The sequence below is a fragment of the Carcharodon carcharias genome, chromosome 21 (assembly GCF_017639515.1).
Source record: "Carcharodon carcharias isolate sCarCar2 chromosome 21, sCarCar2.pri, whole genome shotgun sequence".
Classification (NCBI taxonomy): Eukaryota; Metazoa; Chordata; class Chondrichthyes; order Lamniformes; family Lamnidae; genus Carcharodon; species Carcharodon carcharias.
In genome coordinates, this window is record NC_054487.1 from 48,205,247 (window position 1) to 48,220,811 (window position 15,565).

Sequence of the window (15,565 nt, forward strand, 5' to 3'; positions counted from 1 at the left end):
CACAAGTAGTAAAGGATCCCACAAACACAAAATTCAAACTTTAACTATTTTCTTATGTATTCAAGTTACCATGATTTTCTTTCCTCATAAAATGCCAAATCAGGGCACGAAGACAGCTAATAACAAACAATAAATGGGGACTCAGTGCCAAGCACTAACACACTGTTCTTTCACTTCTGGTTTCTGAGCTGTAACCCAACTCAAATTGATGGAATCAAAGGGCACAATTTTAATCCAATTCCTTGGGTGGGAAAGAGTGGGTCTGGATTAGCCACCTGTTTTACATCTCACCCGATCTTACTCTCCACTGCAGTTAATGATAAAAATTGGGAAATATAAAATGGGGTAGGTAAAAATTACTCCTAAAACCCACTTTTTCTGCCTTGCTTGCACTATGCAAAATTAATTTTGACAGACTTAAAGCTATTTCTGTTGAACTGTGACCGACAGCACAAAACTGCCTGAGCTTCAATAAAATTGAAGAGAAGCTGTTTATTTTTCTCTAGTATTTTCTGTCACTTTATATTTGTCTTGTTAATTTTGAAGTTATATATACACATGGAACACTTCTTACTCCACATACTTGGCTTTCATCAAATTAGACAGGAATGGCATTGTGCTAAAATATACTGTATAATTTTGTTTTACTCAACACTCCCTCCCACAGGACAGTTTTTCTCTTTCAATTAAGTATGGTGAAAATGTAATTAGAGTAGCACATATCCAATTCCCCCAGAAATTAAAGGTTGTCTGAGATCAGGTACAGCGGGAACCAACCCTCCACCACCCCCTGCAGACTGCATCTCCCCAGCAAGATTCCATCTAGATCAGCAAAATTCAACTTGTCACTGCTGGAGACTAGTTACTGTTTAGGTTTGGGTGCTAACAATCAAAGCAGCAATAAACTGTAAGAGAATCCTACTCTCTGTCCATCTCCGATCCAACATTGCTTCTGCTCTGCTTTGTTACATCTTCTCAAAATTGCTCTGCTTGAGCTTGAATTTGATTAGAAACTGCCCAATTTACAATCGTCAAACTGGATTTACATGGCAGCAGCTTCAGATTCAGCCCTTAGATGATAGGTTGAATAACTATAACTGAAAGCCATTGCAGTCAAAAACTTGAAATTAAGATTCAATTTTAACATGGAGCTGTGGAAACCTCTGCCAGGCAACAGAATCTAAGAGTGCCATCATTCAGAAAGACAATACATTGCAGAAAGCCAAACAAAACAGTAAAAAGATCTTTTGCCTTGCATAATATGCCAAGTTAACATGTCTGATATTCACTGAATCTGACCCCAAAGTCCAGCGCTGCAGATCAATCATCTGTACTTGATTATCTATTTTGGCTCCAGATCCCCAATGCCTCCATTTTTAAATTCTTATTTTCAAATTGAAATCCCTACATGGCCTTGCCATTGCCCATTCCTAACTTCCTCCAGCCTTACAAACTTCAGAGAACTCTGCATTCCTCTAATTGTCTTGTTGTGCTTGCTCCACTTCCTGCATCCCAGCAGCTATCTCAGCCCTAAGCTCTGGAATGCCCGCCCGAATCCTCTATTGCTTCTTTCTGTACCTTAAGACCCTCTTTAAAACCCATTGCTTTGACCAAGCTTTCGATCACCCATCCCAATGTCTCCTTATTTGGCACAGTGTCAACTTTTGGTTGGCAATGCTCATTTGAAACTGCTTGGGACTTTTTACTATGCTAAGTGCTATATAACTGAAGTTATTGCTGTTTTAGGGGGAACACTTAGAAAAGGTTAATATCAACATGACATAGAAAGCTTCACGAGCAAACATATATGTTAATAAGAGATTACAGGGTAGAGTTTCTGCTTTGGGCACAATCAGCAATTCGGGCGCAACTTGTGCTTGAAATTATGCTGATTTTCCAACATGACGTTATGGCCCAAGTTTAAGAACAAACTCATTTAATCACAAATGTGAAATTTTCCACCAACCAGCACCATCAGGCAACATCTCAGAAGACTAATATCCTAGTGACTTTAAAAAAGGAGCCTCATTGAAATCTGCAAACATAACTGGCAGAAACTTGCCAAACTCACTGATTCAATCTGGGGTATGGGCAGTTTGATGGGTGAAGAGGGCTGCTGGCACATTTTCTTTTAAGCCTAAACCTTTTAAACATCAAAAAATTGCAGAAGCTCAATTTTTGTGCTAGGTCTAACTTGCACTTGAAATTCCTCATCCCGTTATGCTGATTTGGCCAATTTCAGGTGAATGCAGTGAAATCTATCCCTATATCCAGCTACAGAATGACAATTTTTTCTTTGTCCACAGTGACCATAGCATCAATTTTCTTCTTCCTCATCAGTTTACAATTTTTCTGCTTTCTAACTGCTGCATTTCTATTTTGATATTTCATAAATCATGTTGCTCAAAAGAAAAACTTCTCCTCAATCATATTCCCCCAAAACACTCTCATTGCATTGTTGAGAAAAAACCTCTCAAACATATAGGTACCATGATAACTTCAGACCACTCTACTAATATGCCACGAAATATAAAATTTATAACAAAAAGAAATTGAAGAAAATCACAAATTTACCCATCCTTTCGTCCAATAGTTCCCACTACCCCTCAATCTTCACTACTTTATGCATTCCACTTGGCTTTTTAAAAAAAATTCATTCATGCAATATAGGTATCACTGGCAAGACCAGCAGTACCTATTCCCAATGGTGAGAAGGGATGGTGAGCTGCCTTCTTAAACCACTGCAGTCTGTGTGGTGGAAGCACTCAGTACTCCCACCGTGCTACTAATTTAAGGAGGCCCAGGATTTTGACCAGCAACAAAGAGTAAACAGGTATATTTCCAAATCAGGATGCTGTTGTTTTTTTATTCATTGATGGGATGTGGATGTCGCTTGCTGGGCCACCATTTATTGCCCATCCACAGTTGCCCTTGAGAAGGTGGTGGTGAGCTGCCTTCTTGAACCGCTGCAGTCCACATGTGACTTAGAGATACAATAGTGCGGTTCCCATGCACCTGATTCCCTTGTCCTTCTAGGCAGTAGGTGGCTTTGGGAGGTATTGCCAAAGAATCTTTGTAAAAGTTGCCTCATGCTTCTTGTATATGACACACCCTGCAGCCACACTTCACTGATGATGGCGGATGTGAATGATTAAGCTGACAGATGGGGTGCCAATCAAGTGGGCTGTTTTGTCCTGGGTGATATTGAGCTTCCTGCGTGCTGTTGGAGCTAAACTCATCTAGGCAAGTGGTGAGTATTCCATCACACTCCTGATTCGTGCCTTGTAGATGATGGAAAGACTCTGGGGAGTAAGAGGAGTTACTCACCAGAGGATTCCTAGTCTCTGACCTGCTTTTTAGTCACAATATTTATGTGGCTGGTCCAGTTCCATTTCTAGCCAATGGTGACCCCCAGAATGTTGATGGCAAGGGATTCAGTAATGACAATGCCACTGAATGTAAAGAAGAAGTGGTTAGACATCCTCTTGTTGGAGATGGTCATTGTCTGGCACTTAAGTGGTGTGACTGTTATTTGCCATTTATCACCTAAGTTCAAATGTTTTCCACATCTGGCTACATGCGGGCACAGATTGCTTTACTATCTGGGGAGTTGTGAATGGAACAGAACACTCTGTAATCATTGATGACCATCATATAAGAATGGTCATTGATGAAGCAGCTGAAGATGGTTGGGCCTAGAACAATGTTCTGAGGAACTCCTGCAGCAATGTCTTGGGGTTGAGGTGATTGGCCTGCAATAATCACAGCCATTTTCCTTTGTACTAAGTGTGACTCCAGCCGGTGGAGATTTTAACCCTGATTCCCATTTTCCTAAAACTCATTGATTCCACACTTGGTCAAAGGTTTCCTCGATGTCGAGAGCAGCCACTCTTGCCTCATCACTGGAATTCAGCCCTTTAGTCCATACTTGCACAAAGGCTGTAACAAAATCTGAAGCAGAGTTGTCTTGAGCATTGGTGAGCATGTTGTTCGTGAGCCAAGTAATACTTAATAGCACCATTGACAACACCTTCCATCACCTTCCTGATGCTGAAGAGCAGGTCGTTGAAGTGGTAATTCGTCAGTTTGGATTTGTCATGATTTTTCACACTGTAGTGTAGATGTCAATGTTGTAGCCATACAAGAACAGCTTGACTGTGGAGAGGCTAATCTGGAACACAAGTTTCATCATTACAGTCAGAATGTTATCAAGGTTCATGACTTTGTTGTATCCAATCCCTTCAGCTATTTCTTGGGAGTGAATTAAATTGACTGAATACTTGCATTTGTGATGCTGAGGGTCTCAGGAAGATGCCAAGGTGAAATATTCACTATGCAATTCTGCCTGAAGGTATCTGCATAAACTTCAGCCTTGTCTTTTGCACTCATGCTGGGCTCTACTATCATTTAGAATGGGGATGCTCACAGAACCCGCTTCTCCTCCCATTAGTTTAATTGTCTACCACCAATCACAATTGGATATAGCAGGACTACAAAATTTTTATCTGATCCAATGGTTGTGGGATCACTTACTTCCGTTTATAAGATGCTACTTTCACTGGTTAGCATGAATTGGCTTGTAGCTGGTTATTTTTAGGTAAGCCTACTGTTACCCTTGGATGTTCTTCTATACTCCTTATTGAACCAGGGTTGGTCTGCTGGTGGCACACAGCACTTCAAGAATTCCTTGTTTTGATCTGCTAGATCTGTTCTGAATCTATCCCATTAGGCAGGTATTGCCACACAGCAATTTGGATGGTGTTCTCAGTGTGAAGACAGGACTTTGTTTTCAAAGGATTGTACGATGGTCGCTTCTACCTACACTGCCATGGATAGGTATATCAGTGAGGATGAGGTTTTCCCTCATATTGGTTCTCTCACCACCTACTGCAGATTCTGCCTGGCAGCTACATCCTTCAGGACTTGGCCAACTTGGTCAGCAGTATTGTTATTTCGCCACACCTGTTGAGGGACCATTAAAGTCACCCATCCACTGCGTATTCTGTGCCCTTACTACAATGAATGCATCTTCCAAAGGGTGTTCAAATGGAAGGGCAGTAGGTTGTAATCAGAAGGAGGTTTCCTTGCCCATCTTTTGACCTGATGCCATGAGACTTGATGGGGCTTGGGGTCAACATTGAGGACTCCCAGGGCCACTCCTTCTTGACTGTATATCACTGTGCTAGCACCTCTGTTTGGTCTGTCCTGTGGTGGGACTGGACATTCCCAGGGATAGTGCTGGAGGAGTCTGAGATGTTGACATGAAAAGTATGATTCTGAGTACAACTATGTCAGGTTGTTACTTGTTCTCCCAATTTTGGCACAAGTCCCTAAATGTTGGTGGGGAGGATTTTGCAGGGTCGACTAGGCTTTGATGAATCACCTGTGCTTTGAACTCAGGTGCACCTTCCCCAATATTTCACAACCCAACCTGCCAAATGTGATTTAATGTTCTGACTTAAACAAGCACAGTATTTCCCTAACACATTATATCTGCACACTAAGACTCCATCACAATGCATATACACAGAGTACAATCCTATTGTTGGGCTGATCCAATACAACTAAGCAATAACAGAAACCTTTATATGGCCTGCACTTCCAACTCATCTCTCAACACACACCCCAAACCTGAATTTTCCACTCACTCCCAGTCTCAACTTTAAATTGTTTTACAAACCATCCTCCTATCCTCAGGAAACCAAAATCAAATGTTTTGCCACTCCTGCTTACTCTGGTTCAATCTTATCCCACTTCCAATGTCACCTAGTTGCTGCTCTCTTCCCAGACTTTCTCCTGGACTCCACTACAGACTTTCCAATTTTTTTGTTTCAGGATTGCCCCCTACTCAAATCTTACACTATGCCATTTTCTCCCTTCTCTCACTTTTGTACCATACAATCTTTTATAAGAAATAAAATGCACATTATGTGTGCTTTAATGAAACATTTCATATGTATAAATCATAAATTTTGCTACTAAGGGACAAGGGCATAATTTGAAAATATTTGCACAAATTATTAGATAGAACAATAAATATAATCCCACTCATGCAAAATAGCAGAAAGAACCACATTAGCAGGTTAAATATTTAAAGTGAAGACAGATCGACTGTTGTAAGATAACTGCAGCAGAAAGCATTTATGTTGGTATAAAATTAAAAGCATATTATTTCCTATTCACAGTCTGAATTACTACAGCAGGTTCACATTTAATATAAAATAGTTTCATTTCTAGTATTGAAATTACACTGAGTGCTTGTTCAGTCTCTTGCCAGTTCTGCCTTTGTCATTCATATAGGTCTAGAGTTTGCATGTCACTGCCAACATTTTGCATTATGAAATGCATCCTAGCATTGTGCTACTTACAGACTTTTTAGCAGCCCTGCCAAGTATTATGTACCGATGCACTGTGCTATGTACCCACATAATTAAGTGTTTTGTGTCTCGTACATGTCTGTAGAGGTAAAGTGGCCTGTGGGGAACAAGAAGTTGCGTGGGAAATGCTTGTGAGGCAAAACATTCCATTGACAAAACACAAACCACTATCTTCAAAAACATTTAGCACCTCATTCTTAAAAATTTCCATTCTTTAAAAAGCTCCCAATGAACAACTGACAATCGCCATAACAGCTAAGCAAGTGTCTCAAGGTATATTTTTTCAGGCTCTGTGCTGGTTTCTATTCCTAAAAAGTGATACAAATCCCTAAAAACAAAAAACTCTGTAGAAAAAGAAATCACAAAACCTCTAAGTAAACTTGAGTCATTAAATCTTTCAATTGTACAGGCTTCCTCTCTCATAGCGACTTCAGATTTGCCTTCTCAATTTTCAACAAATATATTTTGTGTCTCTGTGCATGTGCGACTTTTAAAATCACCCCTTCTCAAGGAGTTCCTTTTATAAATTGCAAAGTGCACAGAATTAAAAGTTGGGCATTCCCAAAACGTCCAGTGAAATGGACCAGGTAGAAAAATTGGGCTAATTTGGAATTAGTGCTAGTTCTCTCAGCAGAGACTGGTCAGACTCTAAGTTAAGCCTTACGTTTCAAAATTAAACAGAAAGTAATCACCCATCCCACGTGGTTATCATTTGTCTGCACATTTTTATAATATTGAATGTAAATCTCCACATAAGCATTGAGTTTATTTTGCAAATTGCTTTAAATGCCAAAAGGTTACAATTACATTTTAGCATCTTGCTGCTGTAAGAATTTAAAAATTCAGCTCATCTTCAAACAATTCTCAATGAAACACATGAACACACATTATATACTTATTTGTCCTATCCCTTCTTCCACCTATAGTTGTGTTCAAATCTGCAAAAGATTTCAGTTCTCAGGCTTCAGATGCCCACTTTAAAAAAATCTTTCTGAATGGCAATAATCAAATTTTGACAATGTGAATCCAAATTGCTGCTGTACAAAAAGAAATTATTGAATAAAATGGATGAAACTGACTCTACAACATCTACACATTTTGTACAAAGGAAGATTATTAAATACACTGGTTGGTTAGAAAACATTGTCTAACTCTATCTCACTATTGAGAGACAAGGCAATATAGTGCAATATAACACTCACACCAACCTACAATCCACTTACATTACTTGGGATAATGAGACAGAGTTTAGGAACACTGATCAACATGACTGCAGTAAAATATCCCACAACGAAAGATATTAGTTTCCTGTCTGCAAACCCTTGCCTTCTAATCCCCTTAAAAGGAGTACCCAAAATCCATCACTGTCAGAACAGGATAGAAATTCACAGCACTCTCTCCTCCTGCTGTCAGTGATGACCATGCGTGCACCCTGCTGCGCACTGGCCACCTAAAAATATGGCGGCCATTAACCTGGGCCTATCATCAGCTTACAACTGTGCATATAACAGCGTTGGCAGAAAACGCAGCTGTTAGAAAATTGGTAAGCAAACGGCTCCTTAATTGTTAATCTGGTGACAAAATACTTTAGCCACAGCCATAAACTCGCTCCACTGCCCATGATTTAGTTCCCCCCCCCCCCGCCCCAATGTCCTGGGCTGAAGATTTCAGATCCCTTCTCCTGTCCATCACCAATACTGCTGATTTGGATTACTACAGCAATGTCTGCCTCCACTTTTAAAACTGTAAACCAGGCCAAACATGCTTTTTGATGACCTCCTATCCTTGACCTTCCGTAAGATCCAACCTATCCAAAAATCTGCTACATATGCCCCATCCTGTGCTTAAATCCTGTTCATGTAGCTCAAAGTTAAATACTTCATCCTCATTTTTAAATCTCTCCATGGGCTCCCTACATCTCACCTTTACTCCCACTGTTATTTTATAAGCAAATTTAGAAACTAATTTGTGCACATCAAGGTACCACAAAGAGCAATATGAGATGAAGGACCACATAATGCTGATCAGGATGCACAGCTCCCTTTTCATCTTCAAAGGATGGAAACTCCAACAATGCAGCTTTCTCTCAGTATTGCACCAAAATGGATTATGTGTTTAAGCCTTTAAATCACACTATGGCTTTGCCGTCCCTATCTGTACAACCTGCGCCAGCCCCACACCTCTGAAAACTCTTAATTTCTCCAATTCTGGTGGCCTGAGCACCCCCCCTCCCCCCCCACCACCCCCCCCAACTCTCTTTGCCCCAACATTGGCAGCAGAGACCTCAACACAGCCCTAAACTTTGCGATTGCCTCCCTCCCCTTACTTTAAAATCTTCCTTACTAACCCCACATCTTTGACCAAACTTTTAATTATTTCCCCCAACAACTCCTTTTTTGGTTCAGCCTTTACTTTTGTCTGAACATGCTCCTGAGACATACCTTATGACATTTTGCAATTGATATCTTGGGATTGGAGCTTAAACCCAGAGCCACCGCCATCAATGAAGTAGGTAAAAATATCAACAACTAAACTGACAGAGACTATCGCAATTAGTGTTATACTGAAGACATATAGCAGAGAATGAAAACACAAGGAATCAGAGTGTTACAGAAAAGCCTGAAAGAGTTGGGCACAAACAAAAGCAAATACAAACATCACAATTTAAAATGTGCATGAAAGGCATAATGAAAACTCACCAGTACCCGAGTCAAAACAACTTTCCTGCATCTCCTAGAAGACATACAGACAGACATCGAAGATGACATGGGGGAAAATGCTATTTCTATCCATTCTCTCTCAGTAAAGGGACAGCATTATTTTTAAACAAAGGCATGAATCAAGTACTGATTCTTATCTCAAATATTCTTGACATTTCATGGTTTCTCTCATTCATTTGTTACAGACAGTGGAGCAGAGACTTCCTGAAACCCCCAATTCCCTTCCCTTCTGTCCATAATCAGTGTGGTTTATTTTTGAAAAGGCAGATGTGTAAGTATGTGGTCAATTTAAAAGCTCCAGCAGCAGACTTTTGTGCACTTAAACAAAGAGAATTATTTATTCACACACATACCCTGAAAGATCTAAACATTACATCAGTCACACACCACGCACTCCAGAAAAATACAATTAAAGAAGATTAGTGCACTTCTAAAGTATTAAACCAAAAGAATAGTTAGCATTTCACATGGCTTTGCAAGTTCAGTGAAGAAAGAAGTTTTTTCCTCTTGAACTGTGGTTCTGGTAAGTTCAGATGGCTGGTGGTCAGATCACGATTACTTCAAAGAAAAGGATGGTCAGCAGTTCATGAAGTCAGGCACTCATGGCTTTATATCAGGAGGTCCAATTTCTTTACAGGTGAACTCGGAGCTTTGGAATCAGGCTAGGAGGTTTTATTAAGAAGACTTTAAGCTTCCCTGTTTTTAAAAGGCAAAGGTGGCACAGCCTTCCTTGCAGTTGTTGCCTTGTCCATGTAATTTTGAACACTGACCCCCAGAGAACCAGTTTCATTCACATGGTCAACAGCTACTGATATACAATAGAAGCTGGATGGTGGTCTTTCGGTATCAGAGAACCAATTTCAGTTGCATGGTCAACAACCATTGATATACAATAGAAGGTGGTATTTCACACTTAACATCCACATGGTCTCGACTAGTCTCGACAGATTTCCTTTTTTAATATTCTTTCATGGGCTGTGGGCAAGGTCAGCATTGGTTCCCCATCCTAACTGTCCTTGAAGAGAGGCTTACTAGGCCATTTCAGAGGGAAGTTAAGAGTGAATCACATTTCTGTGGATCTGGAGTCACATGGAAGCCAGTCCAGATAAGGATGGCAGATTTTCTCCCCTAAAGGGCATTAGTGAACCAGGTGAGTTTTTAAACAATCAATGGCAGTTTCATTGTCACCATTTTCAATTCCAGATTTAATGAATTGAATTGTTACATTGCAAACCTGGAGACAAAGAGTCTGGGCATCCTGGACTCTGTGGGGAGAATTTTCTCCCTGTCGGGCGGGCCAGTCAGGAGCAGGCAGGCACGGAGCTGATCGCCGCCCGCGATTGCCTGTACACTGCCATTTTACATGCTTGTCACGCACCCAGAAATACTTAGTGCTACCTGTGCAAGTGGGGGAGAGAGGGAGGGTTGGGGCACGCGAAGGAGTGCAGAAATCTCCAAGGCACAAAGCTGCCTCAGGGAAATTAAGTTCAGTCATAAAGATGTGAAAAATAAAAGAATAAAATTATTCAGACATGTCCCCTTGTGACATTGTCACATGAGCTGGGACATGTTTACGAATTTTCATAAAACATTTTATTAAATTAATAAACCTTTCATGAAACCTCATCCCGTCCATTAGTTTCCATGAAAAATGCGGAGGCCACCTGGGCTCTTCACCTGCCTGCCAACCTTAAGGTTGGACTGGTAGCCCTGACAAGTACTTTAATTAGCGCATTAACGGCCTTAACAGACCTTTGACAGTTCAGCAGGCCGTAGCCAACTCCAGCACATGCCCGCCGAACTGAAGTTCGGAATGATGCACGGTGATGTTGGGACATACGCTCGACATCACCGCATGCTATTTTACGCGTTGGCATGCAGGGCCTGACTCCGCACGCCGAACAGAAGGTTCTGCCCTGTATTTTGGAGTAAACTTCGAACAACGGCAGGCATGAATTCCACAAAGAAGTGTTGTCTAGGCATGTCCATTCAAGTGATGGGGTGGCAGTGGGGAAGGGGATTCCCACCTAGTATGATTCAAAATGGAACGTTCTGGACTTTCTGGAAACTTGATAGTCTGGGTTGAAGTTGCAAAGGTCAACTGACACCCTTGACAGCCATTTTAACAGTTCATCAGTATCCATTTTTAGAAAAATATAGGCAGTTCCAGAAGCTTTCATACAATCAGAGTCCATGTTTAAAGTTATGAATATGACATGCCTTTTACTGGGCATGACACGAGATTTTTAGGCTATGTCACATTCCTATGGAATTATGCCTACTCTACCCAGAATGATTCTGGGTTGTATCATGTTCCAGTATATTATGAACTTTCAGTCAATACGTTACAACTTTGAACACAAACAGGCTATTAAAATGGCAGCTGCAAATCTTGTGACCTTTGGCATTTTGAGCTTCACACAGTCTTGAATCTCAAGAAAATACCTAATTAAATATGGCCATTCACAGCCATCCAGGGAATTCACTCATCCCTTTGTTTAAGGATGGACTATCAACAAAAGAACCATAGCATTCCAACTGGTCTGTTTGTTTCATCATGGATAAAAGAAACATTGAAACTCAGTGTGTATTGGATGAATATGAATGGATCCCATCAACCCTCAATTGTATTATGATGGTCCCTCATCCAAACTAGACTGGGTGAATTCCAACGTGGCAAATGACATCACAGGATGTATAATCAACACTCCCATTGTTTTTTGGAAAAAGGACTTTGAACTTGTACAATCCACATAGCGAAGTAGCCATTTTCTGTCTGCTGTTGTTAAAATAACAGCAAGAAGCTGTTCCGCAGACAGGGTTCCATCAGAAAGCCATCAAACCAGCTGAAAGTTATCTAAGCAGCCAAGGTAATAAATAGCAATACCTTGGAAGTGGGAGAAGAACTTCCCCCAACCTGTTCTAACTTCAAGTTCACCTGAGAACAAACCTCTTGGAAATTCAACTAAAAGAAGCCTCGCAGCTTGCTGAGGATCCTCTGCTTTACAAGGCCTTCACTTCAACTAAAGCGTCAATTTATCTAAGAAACTACAGACTGCCATGAAAGAGGCTGAGAACTATAAACTGTAATCATAGTGTTTTACTTCTTGTGTATCTAAACTTTGTATGGGTGAGTTGAGTGAGTGAGATGTCATGTTTTAAACATCCAGGGCAAGTGTGTGATAATAAATAACCTTTTAAAAAAACTCACAAAAAGCTTGCTGCTGAGATTATTTAAATTGGGACAATCGCTCAAGGGTAATTAAACACACAACTTTTACATACAAACGTATTAATCATGGGCAATAAAAAGAAACACATAAATTGTGTTCATAACAGTTATGTCCAGGGCAGACTACTCCTTAGCCTCTGCTAATATCACTCATATGTTTGCTGGAACAACACAAGAGATTGTGGTCTGGTGGAAACTCCAGTCTGCCTTTCCTCCGCCTGCTGGAAATTCCAGGCCTCCACGTTGTGATTTCCCAGTGTTGCTAAAAAATTAAGACAGGGGAGAGTGCGGCACATGATCAGAAGCCAGTTAAGATATATTAAATTATTCTTTTCTTTCCCTTTGTTTCTCTCAGTTACTATTTGTTTTCAATAAAGGCAATTTTGGCTTATACATTGTCATTGTGCATTAGAATTTTTAACAGAAAAGATGATTAGGTTCAACATGCCTGTAAGTACTCCATTATCTTTTATAAAATAGCAAATTTTAATTAAGTCAGGATGGATTTTTTGAACTGTTAAAAATAATGCGTTGGGACGAACAAAGCAAAAATTAAAAACCAAATATAGGTTGTAAAAAGGTAACATTTTACAAATACGCTTTCTTACAAACAAAAGCTATCTGAAAACAGATACAGCTGTCCTTTGCTTCCTTGAAATTTTTTCAGCTATTCTACTGAATACTCAGAAATCAACTGTGACAAAATTAAAATGTCAAAAAATTATTCAACATCAGTTGATTCAATAAGACCTTTTAACTGACTTATGACAATTTGACTAACTTAGGAAGTGTTTGTTTAAATGACAATTTTAAATTTTGCCAAGGGTGAAGGTCAAACTATATATTTTCCCTTGAAAACAGCCAGCCAATTGTTGTCCCCATTTAAACTCAAGTAACCTTTTTCTCCTCTTATTGACTTGAACAGAAAAACAGAAAGTCCTTCTGTATTCTTAAAGAGTATAAAGGTCATTTTTTTTGTTTTGATTGATCACAATTATTACAGTTACAACAAGGAACAGTTTAGCATATGCAGTCTTCTTTCACGCAATACCCCAAAACACTGTCACAATGCTGCTTAATACACATACCTATTGAAAATAAATTAATTTTAGCTAATAAACACAAGTTTACAAGCTTTTCTGACATGCTAATAAATTACCAACCTACCTACAGACCAAGGTGAAGTATCAGGTTTGATCACTGGTCTATAGTAAGTTAGTTATTGTCAGCTATGGTTAGGATAGGAGTACTACAGTTGGCTTCAGTTGCCATTGGGGTGCTGGAAGGAGTAAACAGGATGCATACTCCTTACTTCTAACTAGTGACCTCTGCTGGAAAGCATGCCTGCATAGATGTTGGGCAGGGATAGGTGCAAGCTCAAATATAGGGTTCAACAATTGGTTGATTTTTACAGCTTTGGCTGACGTATGAAGAGTGACCATCTGGAAAAGTTTAGATGGTGCCCATGAAACCAGACCCAAGATGAGTCCGTATTTCCAAAAATATTACAGGAGAATATAGAGGACAAATATGCATTAATTTATACTTTTGAGGCTATTTTCTACACCAATACTTTCAACACTATTACTTAACAAGAACGTGCACTTAGAAGATACTTCTAACTTAGCAAAAAGTGTCTGAAGATGTCTCACAAGGCAGGAAATAGGAAACCAAGAGATGGATGCAAATTCCTCTGCAAATTTTAATATTGTGCCTCCATAACCCAATAACTAACACATATGCATGCACATGCAACCCCAAGGGACAGTGCTGGTTATATCCCTGCAGTCTGAAAAGCATCCATTAACCAATCACCTGTACTCTCTTTTCAGTCCTTCACCAACTTCCAGCTCATGCTCTCACATTCCCTTTAATATTACCGGCCTTAATTGTGTCAACACGCCTCTCATATAGCCCATTATCAAAGTGCGTCCCATTCCTTAGACCTTAGAATTCCCAATAATTCAGCAAACTTTGGGCTATAGACCCATTCTCATTTTGAAAGCCACAATACACTATTATAGCTTATCACTCATTTGTAACGCACTTCTTTCACACACATCTATGTGCATACAATTATTTGGTTGAAATTGTTAGGTTGATTAGCAAAAACAGTTCATTGACTTGTTTAACATTTTTCTACCATTACATTATGGCGAAAAACAGACTTAAATTACAATGTTAATCATACTCTAATATATCAAAACATTGAGTTTAATAATCAAATTGCTCCCACAGTGACAGATGTATAACCATTATTTCATCATAGTATCACTGAGATAATTTTAAAAATTATTCATTTGTGAGGATATGGGCATCACTAATAAGGCCTGCATTAAGTGTCCATCGCTAACTGCCCTGAAGATGGTGATGTGCCACCTTCTTGAATTGCTGTACTCTGTGGGTAGAGAGTTCCAAGATTTTGAGCCTGCGACAGTGAAGGAACAATGATATATTTCTAAGTCAGGGTGGTGTGTAACTCGTAGAGGAACTTGTAGGTTGTGGAGTTTCCATGGATCTGTTGCCCTCTCCTTCTAGATGTTAGATGTTGCGGGTTTGGGAGATGCTGTCAAACAAACCTTCACAAGGTGCTGCAAAGCATCTTGTAGGTGGCATACACTTCTGCCGCTCTGTGCTAGTGGTGGCATGAGTGATTGTTTAAGGAGGTGGATGGGGTGCAGATCAAACAGGTTGCTTTGCGCTGGATGGTGTCAAGCTTCAACGAATATTGTTGGAGCTGCAAATGGAAGTGTACCATCACACTCCTGACTTGTGGCTTATAAGATGGTGGACAGGTAGGTGTCAGGAGGTAGCTCACTCACCAAAGAACTCCTAGCCTCTGACCTGCTTTTGTAGCCATAGCATTTATATGGCTGATCCAGTTTAATTTCAACAGTGACTCCCAAGGATGTTGATGGTAGATGATTCCACGATGGTAATGCTGCTGAATGGCCTCTTGTTTGAGGTCATTGCCTAGCACTTGTGTGGTGCAAATGTTATCTGCCATTTATCAGCTCGACCCCAAATGTTGTCCAGGTCGTGCTGCATGCAGACATGGACTGCTTCATTCTCTGAAGAACTGCAAATGGAATTGAATACCAGGCAATTGTCAGCAAACTTCACAACTACTGACTTTATGATGGAGGGAAGGCTGTTGATGAAGCAGTTGAAGATTATTAGGCCAGGAACACAGCGCTGAAGAACTGGGGTAATGCCCTGTGGCTGTGATGATTGGC

At 40.2% G+C, this 15,565-nt stretch overlaps 1 protein-coding gene across 3 annotated transcripts in view; it reads right to left on the minus strand.

Moving 5' to 3' along the window:
- The window catches only part of dusp16 (dual specificity phosphatase 16), a 105,828-nt gene that overhangs the window by 70,971 nt on the left and 19,292 nt on the right, over positions 1-15,565 (minus strand). Inside the window, exon 2 of one of the 3 annotated variants that reach the window (XM_041215908.1) lies at positions 9,077-9,110. The exons of the other annotated variants lie outside the window; for them this stretch is intronic. The gene's annotated coding sequence lies outside the window, so the exon portion shown is untranslated. The remainder of the gene's footprint in view (positions 1-9,076; positions 9,111-15,565) is intronic. 3 annotated transcript variants of the gene reach the window in all.